This window comes from Ovis aries, chromosome 1, assembly GCF_016772045.2.
Source record: "Ovis aries strain OAR_USU_Benz2616 breed Rambouillet chromosome 1, ARS-UI_Ramb_v3.0, whole genome shotgun sequence".
NCBI classification, from domain to species: Eukaryota; Metazoa; Chordata; class Mammalia; order Artiodactyla; family Bovidae; genus Ovis; species Ovis aries.
In genome coordinates, this window is record NC_056054.1 from 33,883,837 (window position 1) to 33,894,870 (window position 11,034).

Consider the following 11,034-nt stretch of genomic DNA (forward strand, 5'->3'; position numbering starts at 1 on the left):
TCACACAGAAGCTGTGTGGTGTCTCTGAGCCTCAATTTCGTCCCTTGTGGACTGGATGTTACATTACCTGCTTTATCTGCTTCGCAGGGAAGAAGATTTGGACCCATTTGAAGAAAGAACATCAGAGCAGGCAGGACTGGTTTCTGAGTCCCTGCTATGAACAGGTTTTTTGGACGGGTGACCCGCAAACACCCTTCCCAGGCCCATGATTTTGAGATGCCATGAGTCAGGGGTGCAGGCCTTGTTCTGACACTGCCCCTCACACACCAGCCTCATTCAAAGCCTCAGTCAACATTTGCTGCTGGCCTGCTGGGCACAGTAAGATCTGAGAGGCACTTAGATGAAATGACACCTGAATCACTTCAGCTTTAACGCCCAGTCAATCTCTTTCTAGGAGCTGAGACGGTAGCACCGATATCCTTAAAATGACATCACAACAAAAAGAGAGTTAACACCATGTATGCCAATTGTGTGTGTGTGAGGGGGGAAGGGGTTGGTCACCCAATTTGTGGATCATGTGGCCTCAAGCAAGAGCTTCGACCTCACCACTCAGCAAACACAGGTAGCTTCACTGTACTTGTTGGTTCCATGGTGAATCAAGACCTTGGAATTCTTCACGAGGATATCAAATCTCTTCAAATTCCAAGAACAGTTAGGAAGCCTTTCACCCCTCGAAATCTTTGTACCTGCTATTGCGTCCTCTTCCTACAACCCTTACAGCCTGTTTCAGGTGTCTAATGCTGTGTTAACAAAGCACCCCAAACATAATGCTTTATAATAAAACCACAAAAATCTCTATCTTGCCCCCAAATCTGCAATTTAGGCAGACTGAGAGGGAACGGCTCGACTCTGCTTCATTCAGTGTCAGCTGGGTGTCTCTAAGGCCGGGGGCTGAAATTAACCAAAGGAGGGGTCCCTGGGCATCTCCCTCCACTGCGCATGGCTTTTCCACGTGGTGTCTACCGCGTGTCAGTTTCAGGGTAGCCAGACGTCTTACCAGACATCTCAGGCCTCCCGAGGCATATATCCCGAGACAGGGAGACAGAAAACCAAGCAAAATCCAGGTTGCCTTTCAGTGACCTAACCTCAGAAGTCACATGCATCGCTTCTCCGCCCTCTCTGGGAGGAAGCAGTCAAAAGCCGCCACCCAGATTCCTGAGCAGGGAACGCAGAGCCCCCTGCTTCTCCATATGAGGCAGGCCAGTCTCACTGTGAGAGGAGCATATGGGACGGGAGATACAGCTTGCTGCGTCCATTTCCAAAAGGTATAATCTGAATCCACTCTTTTCTGTCTGAAAAACCCTTCTTATGCTTCAAGACCCGGCTCAAACATCACCGCCTTTATAGAGCCCCCAAGTTCCTAAGAGCAGGTTACCTCCTTGATGAGGCCTAACTGCACTTTGTACCTCTGCTTTCAGAGCACGTAGCACCCTGAAATGACATCTGTCTCTTTCTGGAGTCTGTGAATGGCGAGTTCTTCAAGGTCTGAGGCTGTAACATGTATTTCATTGCTCCTAGCTTTTGGTACTGGGGAGCTGTTTAGAAAACAGATGTTGCTACAAGCTAGACCAGGGCTTCTCATACCCTGGGCTATGTGCAGCAGAATGCCTGGGTGCTCGTTCAAAATGCAGACTCCCAGATCTGCATCAAACCTGCTGCACTGACTCTTGTAAGAGGGGCTCTAGTTTAATCAATTGCCCAGGTGATTCCAATGGGTATCAATCTTTGCAAGCTATCTTTGTGTTCCCAGTGCCTAGTACCATGCCTGGCACACAGTTACTACTCAGTAAATACCTGCTGAATGAATGAATGAATAAGTGAGTGAATGAATGAATATTTTTAGACTGTTCTGGGTACACGAGAGTCAGTTTGCTCTTTTGGCTAATGGGACATCCAGGTCTGGCTCCAGAGTCAGATAAGCAGATATCCCTCGAGGTTAGGTCCAGGTGGGACTCAATGCCCCCATTGCCCCTTAAGTGTGCTGGCTTTCTGGAGGAGCTGGCTGAGCCAGTAGAAGGGAGAGACTTGGCAGTTGTAAAGTTAGTGCATTTTCTCCCCCTCTTCCCATCCCCACCTCCCACTCGTCTCCCTTCCCCCAAGCATCCTGTCACATCCCAGATCAGAACCATTCTGGAAGCAGTATTTGCTAGTTTGACATTTCAAAATAGCATCGAGGAGGCTAAAGATAGCTAGGTTACCAGGGAGGTTAACAGCTTGCCAAATGACGCTGAGCAAATTTGGTCTTCTCCGCGATGTCCGAAGAGTTCTTTGATGTTTTCCCTCTATTTGGAGGAGTAGAGCATTGGATGGAGGGAGGATACTGAGCCAAGAGCCAAAGGGCACAACCTCTGTGGCTGGGAATTCAGTGAATGGTAAAGGAGTGTGCATTTCAGAGGTCAGCTTTCACCAGCTGTCCAGGACAGCAAGGCAGACACGGTAAGAGCCTGCTTGCCCGGCTGCCTGTGTGTGGCCCTGTGTCTACCTACGCATCTGGTTTCCACCGAGACCAGCACAACCATGAGGAAACAATTTGTCCATGTGAGATAGTAAAATTTTTAAAATGTCACTAGCCTTTTACTTCCTTTTCATTTCTTCCTGGTTCATCCCCATTTTAACTAAATTGCCCCAAGCCAGAACTATGTGACTATGGATGTGGAAGGTGGGGGCCAAGACCCTGGTGACTATGAGGAGACACTGTGTTCCCTGGGGATCAAGTACCCGCTCAGCATGTCCAAATAATAATACCTACCATTTACAGACCATTTGCTGTTCGCCAAGCTCTCTGCTAAGCTTCTGACATCCTTTAACCTCATTTATTCTCACAGGAGCTCTGTGCCTTAGGTATAGGATGGCCTCCTTCCCAGGTGGCACTAATGGTAAAGACCCACCTGCCAATGCAGGAGACATAGAGTGGAGGATTTGATCCCCGGGTCAGGAAGACCCCCTGAAGAAAGGCATGGTAAGCCACTCCAGTATTCTTGCCTGGAGAAGCCCATGGACAGAGGAGCCTGGCGGGCTACAGTCCTTAGGACTTCAAAGAGTCAGACACGACTGAAGCGACTTAGTATGCGTGACTTAGCACGCATACACCATATAAACGAAAGCCTGAGAGTCAGGGAAGCTAAGAACTTGCTTCTGGGACCGCAGCCAGTGCTGTAGAGTTGAGACTCCAAAGCAGGTGCGTCTGACTCCAAAGACAGCTCTCCTCCCAACCATGTTACATCGGCTCCTTTTACAGAAACAGACAAGGTCCATCTTCCCCCGCATGCCCTGCATTGAATCTATCCCAGGAATCAAACCACCTTCAAAGGGCAAACGGGTGCCCCTTGCGATGAGCAGGTTGCCAGGATGGACACTCACGCTCGGTGACTCAGCAGCACAGTCCACTTGTCTGACCTTTTCGCATGTCACAGATATCTAATGAAAGGGCTAGCCCTGCTCGCATCCTGCAGCCCTAGGGGCAACCTGAGTCACAAGAGACGGACTGAATGTCAGAGTTGAAGTGAGTGTCTCTGCCTCATCCTCTCTAAATGTGGCTGCAGCTGCCCATTCAGTGGTGGCTGAGCTGTCACGGCCAGCACAGGCTGGCAGAGAACAGGAGGGCTGCCTGCGGGGGCAGGATGCTGGTCATCTGGCTAAAAAAGGGGGGTGGGGTGGGGTGGGTGAGGCCGCCCAATTATGCCTGGCTTTGCTTCCAAGCTCTATAATCGGATTCAGGTGCTTCCAAAAGCTCCTGCCTCTGCCGAGCAAATTCAGTTAAGGGCAGGGGGAGGGCGCGCTAATGGTTTCCACATTGGGAGCCTCTGCAGAGAGGGCTCTCAAGCGTGGGGGCAAGGAATCTGACCTTGTAGAGCCCTGCTCGAAGGAATGCAAATGTGTTCATTAAGCACCTCTTACGAGTGAGGGTCTTAGGTTTTGTAGGCTGGACGCTGAGAATATGATAAACAAGCAATCACAGATGTAGCCTGCCCGGAGCTTGCTTACAGCTGGTGGGAGAGACAGAAAATGGACCAGAAAATTATGATACAAAGTGAAGAAGCCTGCAGGTCCTGTGGAGCACAGAGAAGACCACCTACCCAGATTTAGGGCTTCAGGGCAACGACTGGCTCCCTGTTGAGTGGCTGAAGAGGAGTTCACTGGGGAATCTGAGGGTTCTGGGGGCAGAAAAACAGCGCAGGAGAACACGAGTTGGGGGAGGTATAGAGCTGGCCAGAGCATCGGTGGAATAGCACAGAGTGTAAAGAGCTAAGTTAAGAATACGGAGAAGTTGGTAAAAACTTTAGGCCTTGTAACTCAGCAAGGAGAAGGCCAGAGGTCGAATACGATCTGTTTAGAAAGCCAGTCTGACCCGGACGGGATAAACTGCGTAAAGGGAGGCCAGTGAGGAAGCAGCGGGAGTGGTTCAGGATCATGCCAGTGTGTCTCAGACTAGGGTGGTGGCTGAGCGGATGGTGAAGGACGGTGTATCTGGTTATAAGGCCAAATCAACAAATTACATGGTCCCTGCCTTCAAGGAGAAAACAGTTGAAAAAAATTTTCTCCCTTAATTCATTCGCCTTACGTGACCAGAAGGGAGCTTAAGGGTCATTCACTTCAATCTCCTTTTTGCAAGAAGTCCAGCGGTTTTCAACCTGGGTTTGAACTCCTTCAGTGAGGGAAGGCAGTGGTGGCACCCCAGAGAGAGTCTGGATGGGCAGCTGGCCCGGACACAAGCTTTCCTGAAGTTTCAGAACCCCCTGGACCTGAGTGATGGTATACCCTGCTGGTGGGTCCCCTGGTTCCAAGCATTGAGGCAGTTTTAAGGCGACATCTATTTTGCCAGCTATGATGGAGCAGGCTGCTGCCCACCCCTATTCCCCCAGCAGGGCGGGGGGCCACAGAGGTTGGCTGGGGGCTGAGGGCACTTTTCTGTCAACAGACCCACCTATGAGTGCTTGCTAAATGTCTGCACTGTGCCAGCCTTGTTCCTGGAAACTGCTGTGATAACACTCCCTGGGTGAGAACCAACACTCACTGACCTTTGCCATGGGCAGAATCCGCAGGAAAAGGTTGTTGAAATTTTAATGACAGCAATTCCTGAGGCTTGTAAAATTCTTTTAACATTTCTCTAAGCACAGACAACAACAGCATCTTCTCTTAGCCTGAGCAGGGTTCTACAGCTCTAAAGCACTCACTCACTCAGGGTTACCCTTGATCCATAAACAAGCCTGGGGGAGAGGCAGAGCTCCTGGGCCCTAGAGCCCCAGTGACCTGGATTCAAATCCTCTGTGCCCCACATGACAGTGTGACTGTGGTCCTTGCTTTACCTCTCTGAGCTTCCTCTTCTGTAAAATAGGGATAATATGCCTATTTGAAAGGTTGTTGTAAGCATTCAATAAGAAGATTCTGCCTAGCCCGGTGCTTGGGGAAAGCTCATTTCCTTGGCCATATTTCTCTTTCATTCCTATATTCCAGATAAGAACATGTCTAAGTTTGCATAATTAGAAGTGGTGCCTGGCATATAGAGCCTTAGTCAGCTCAGGCTACTATCACAAAATGCCAAAGACTGGACGGCTTAAACAACAGACGTCTATTTCTCAAGGTGCTGGAGGCTTGGAAGTCTGACATCGCGATGTCTGTCTACATGGTCAGGTCTGGTGAGGACCCTCTTCCTTGCTTGTAGATGGCTGTCTTCCTGCTGTATCCTCTCATGGCAGAGGGAGGAAGTTTTGATGTCTCCTCTCCTTTTTTTCCTTAAATTTATTAATTGGAAGATAATTGCTTTACAATGTTGTGCTGGCTTCTGCCATACAACGTGGATCAGCCATAACTATACGTATGTCTCCTCCCTCTTGAACCTCCCTCCCACCCCCCACCATCCCATCCCTTTAGATTGTCACAGAAAAATATGGAACGCTTCATGAATTTATGTGTCAGCCTTGCGCAGGGGCCATGCTAATCCTCTCTGTATCCTTGCAATTTTAGTATACTACTGCCAAAGGAAGGACATCCTCATTTTTTTTATAAGGTCACTAACCACTAATCCCATCACAGTGGCTTTTCTGGTGGCTCAAACGGTAAAGAATCTGCCTGCAGTGCAAGAGACCAGAGCTTGATCTCTGGGTCAGAAAGATTCCCTGGAGAAGGGAATGGTTACTCACTCTAGTATTCTTGCTTAGAGAATTCCATGGACAGAGGAGCCTGGTGGGCTGCAGTCCATGGGATCTCAAAAGAGTCGGACATAACTGAGTGACTAACACAATAATAACAATCCCATCATGGGGGCTCCACCCTCATTATCTCATCTAAACCTAATTTCCTCCCAAAGACCCTACCTCCTAATGACTCACCTTCGGGTTAGGGCTTTAACCTATGAATTTAAGGGGATACAAACATTCAGTTCATAATACAGTGGGTCTAAAATAAATGTTAGTCCCACTTTTCCTCCACCTCAAGGCCCTGAACTAGGGCTAGCTCTTCTTCACGCTTCTCCTTATGCAGCCTCTAGTGCTTCCTAGGGACCCTCTTTGAGAATGTCGTGAGAGCCATGGAGCCTCTTCCCTGAAAACGCACATGTATATAAACAGACACCATGCACACCTTGTCACCCGCAGAATTCCAGATCCCTGAAGCTCATCTATGGACTCTAATAACCTGCCATAGCGCCCATATGGCACAAACTACCTTTGGCCACAAATTGCAGTTCCATTTTCTAATTTCCCCAGGTACGCTTTTAACTACATGAGATAGGAAACCAGCTCTTCTTGTTCAAGTCTGTATTCCATATAGTGACTGTAGAGCAGGGGGCAGGTATATAGTAACTGTTAATTGATCTGGTGGATAAATAGATGGATGAATAGAAGCATGGATGGATGGATGGTAAGTTGGTTGGCGGGTCTGTGGGCAGGTGAGAAGATAGGTCAAGATGGATAAATAACAGAAAGGTGATGAGTGGTAGGTGGGTGAACAGATGTATGGATGCTCTGGGTGAGAGGATAAGTGGGGAGACGGATAGGTGGATAGATGACTGGATGGTAAGATGGTGAGGTCTTTACCATGCTCAGAGAAGCACCCAAGCAAACCCTTCTTGAGAAGATAAATTCATGGTGTTGGGGACCCAAATACTGGAGGACCTGGAAAGCTCTGGCTAAAAACCTCTGAATTAATTCAGCAGATAATACAAACTCCAGAAGGATCAGAAGCAGAGGCTGCATGGAGGGAACAATGTGTTGGCAGGCGGGGTATGAAGAAGGGCTGTGGGCTCTGGTGGACGAAGACGACACAGAGTCAGAAAAGCCAAGGAGGAAGCTGGACAAGTGGAGGGGAAACCTCTGATGGAGAAAGCAGCATCAGGACTAAATGGAGAGCAGAAGCTACAAAGACCCACTTCTAAGGAAAACTGGAGGCAGGCAGCATCTGGTGGGGAGCAGAGATGACTGAATGGAGACACAAGAATTCATGACCTTGGGATTCTGAGCCACTCATTCAACAATCATTTGCTGAGCTCCTCCTGTGTGCCAGGGCTCATTGTAGGTACTGAGGAAAAGTCCCAGTCTGTGCCGTCAGAGAAGAAAGACAGAAACACTAATGAAAGTTGAAATTTACATAATGCTTACTATGCACCAGCCACTATTCTGTTTAAGGTGACTTGCCTCAACAACAACCATATGAGGGAGGTATTATTATCATCCCTACTTGGCAGACAGGGAAACTAAGGCACAGAGGAGATAAGTTATACTTTACCCAGGTAACACACCTAATAAGTGTGAGAGTCAGGAACTCAGGTTCCAGAACCTATGTGCTTCATCATTGTTGCCATTAAATGAAAGGTTAAACAATAGTTGTAATGCAAGGTGATGGCAGTCTGAACCATTACAGTGGGTTACAAAGCAGGGATGAGATGACTGACTGGCTGCTTGGATCTAAGAGGATTTGAGAGAGGAGACCCTTGGGAGCTGGGTCTTGGAGAATGAGTCAGGTTTCTTAGGCATCCTGCAAGAGGTATGTAAGTTGAAGGATGAGGGGAAGGGCATACAGGACAGAGAAATTGAGTTGTGCAAAGATCACAGGCACTGGGGCATGAAACAGCAGACACCTGTGCAGGTGATGGTAAGTAGCTCTGTGTGACTGCTTGGCAGGGCTGGGAGCTGGGAAACGGGAGACAAACTACACATTGGAAAAATGCCAGGGAGTGTTTCCTCATACTTATGTGAAGGTTTATGATGTTCAACACACTTCTCTATACCTTTAGGAAGACAGTATGTGGCAGACTGGATATAATATTTTTGTTCCTATTTTTTGGATGAGGAAACTAAAATTCAAAGTACAAAATCCATGAGGTCTATTAATGTGATCATAGCCAATATCCATCCTATGATTACTGTGTGCTAGCCGCTGTGTTCAATGCTTGTATGCAATTTTTCATTTCATTTCTACAAATTTGCCATGAGATAGATGCTGCTGTCAAGCTCATTTTAAAATAAAGAAAATCAAAACTCAGAACCAGTTAAGGTCCTCCCACTAGGATGATCAATCAACCACCAAACAAAGGCCCTGCTCTTTGGTACCATGTAATACTGAGCTTCCCCAGTGGGTCAGCTGGTAAAGAATCTGCCTGCAAATGCAGGAGATGAAAGAGATGCAGGTTCAATCCCCAGGTCAGGAAGATCCTATGGAGAAGGAAATGACAACCCACTCCAGTATTCTTGTCTGGGAATTCCCACAGACAAAGCAGCCTGGTGCGATGGGGTCACAGTCAGATACAACTGAGCAGGCATGCTTGCAAAACTGTCTTCACTGACTTTGGACTCTAGTCTAGCCCACCTGAAAGAAAGATAACATGCTTTGAGCTTTGCATAAAACCTTTGTGGAAGCAGATACATTTAATGATGAAAAGTTTCTAACTCTTCTATTCTAAACTATCTCCTTTGTGGGTGAGCCAGACTGAAAATCCACTGGGTTCCAAGACTCCTAGGATATCCTGGTTTCTTCACAATCAGGACTAGAGATCACAACTTTCATTTCTTTGTGAAAGAAAGGGCTTAGACTGGCAGGAGCCAGGCATGAGATAGGCCTGGGCTGCAGGGTGACAGGTTCCTGGCCTGGGTGAAGAAGCCTCCATTTAGAGGGATAACAAAAGAACCAGGTAACATTCACTGGGTACTTACTTTGTGCTAAATACCCTTCCTACCCTTAGAAACCATTTACCCTGTCATCTGCCCAGCAAAGCAGTAACCATTATAGCAATCTTTCAGATGATAAAATCGAGGCCCAGAAAGCTTAAGCGACTTGTCCAAGATCACGCAGCAAGTCAGTAGTGGAAGCAAATTTCCAGCCCAGCTAGTCTGGCTCCAGACCCTATGTGCCACCCTATATGTTATACCTGAAGGAGGCTTTTGTAGCCAAAGAGCCAAGCTCTACATTTTACCTATAAGGAGGATCCAGAGAGATCATGAAACTTCATTAATAACACACAAAATCACCCAAACCTCAGTTCAATATTCAAAAGTTTCCTCTCCAGAGCCATTCCACTCCTCCTTCCTCACCTCCATCTTCTTTGTGGTACCCTTGCCTCCAAGCTGGCCTTGAAGGTTAATGGGAACCAACTCGGGAGTCAGTCATACAGGGGGTTAAATCTTGGTCGTGCAGCTTTTCAGTTGTAGGTACTTGGACAAGGTGCATGGTCTCTCAGCCTGTTTTCATATCTATCAAATTATTATATAGTCTCATTCACGTGGAAGAGAGGTTGAAAGAGTTAAATGTGGCATTGTTTGGTCCCTCTGCATCATTGTTTTAATTTTTTCAGAAGAACACCACCTATTGGACAGAGCTCATTCTGAACAATGTCCAGCAAAGACTAAGTCTTCAATACATCATTGGATGCATGCATGCATTTTCTCGAATAAATGAGTGTCTAGCACAAAGGTCGGACAAAGGTCGGACACGACTGAGTGACTTCACTTTCACTTTTCACTTTCATGCATTGGAAAAGGATATGGCAACCCACTCCGGTGTTCTTGCCTGGAGAATCCCAGGGATGGCAGAGCCTGGTGGGCTGCCGTCTATGGGGTCGCACAGAGTCAGGTGCGACTGAAGCAACTTAGCAGCAGTAGCAGCAGCAGATGACCTCATAGGATCCGACTGTCTGCATTAAGCTAATAAACTAATTTTGGTTGAGGCATCCATAGCTGCTAACATTTGAAACTAGTGTCCTTGAAGTTAAGATTGCCATTTTAACTGCAACTTTATAATAGACAGAAGTAGGCTTTTTTTCCTACCATGGACCCAAAGAAAAGTTCCTTTAGATACAACCAGGAGAGGTAGAGGGAAGAACAGCCAGTGCTGAGAAGGCAGGGGAGAGCTGGGGTGCAGAGGGAGCAGAGGAAGGTGGGGAGAGATGGATTCAAGACCCAATAAGCTCCCGACCCACAGGTTTGCTTGTTTTCAGTGCTCACTGCCGAGCCTAGGACCACCCAGGGCACATCTTGGGCGCTTAGTATCTGTTAAAAAAAAAAAAAAAAGTATGAGAATGAAAAATAGAGGCAAGGAGAACAAATCTGGCAGGAAGAGAGAAAAATAGAGACAGAGCTCCAACAAAGATAGAGAAGGCAGCCAGAGAGGCCTGAGGTGGCTGGCGGCCGGGGCAGAGGGAGGGACTCTGCTGGCTGAAGCCCAAGGGACTCGCCGTGGGGGACCCCAGCGGGAGGGGCGGTGGCCTGGCAGCGGTGAAGAGGGCGCACCCCGAGCGCAGCGCCTGCGCCCAGGGCTCCAGACAGCCCAGCCTGGAGAGGACCGTGGCCGTCAGAAGGTCACGGCCACGCCGCGGGACTTTCCTGGGGTGGGGGCGGAGGACCTGGGAACAACGCTGGCCTTTAACTTCCCAGGTCAGACCACCCCACGCTGCCTCCGGCGCAGGGAACCCACCCTGAGCTAGCCTGCCCGCGGGACCTGTCCTCTGGTCTGACTTTTTAAAGTCCCTCCCCTGCCTTCAAAGCTCTGAGTCCTTCCTTTCCCCTAGCCAGAGGCTTCTCACACTTGAGTGCGTCAGAATCACCG

General features: G+C 48.3%; 1 non-coding gene across 1 annotated transcript; it reads right to left on the reverse strand.

The window, feature by feature from the left end:
* Positions 1-5,881: 5,881 nt before the first annotated feature.
* On the reverse strand, positions 5,882-5,986 carry LOC114111089 (U6 spliceosomal RNA). Its single transcript, XR_003587223.1, has one exon. It is a non-coding gene; the product is annotated as a U6 spliceosomal RNA (small nuclear RNA).
* Between the last annotated feature and the right edge of the window lie 5,048 nt (positions 5,987-11,034).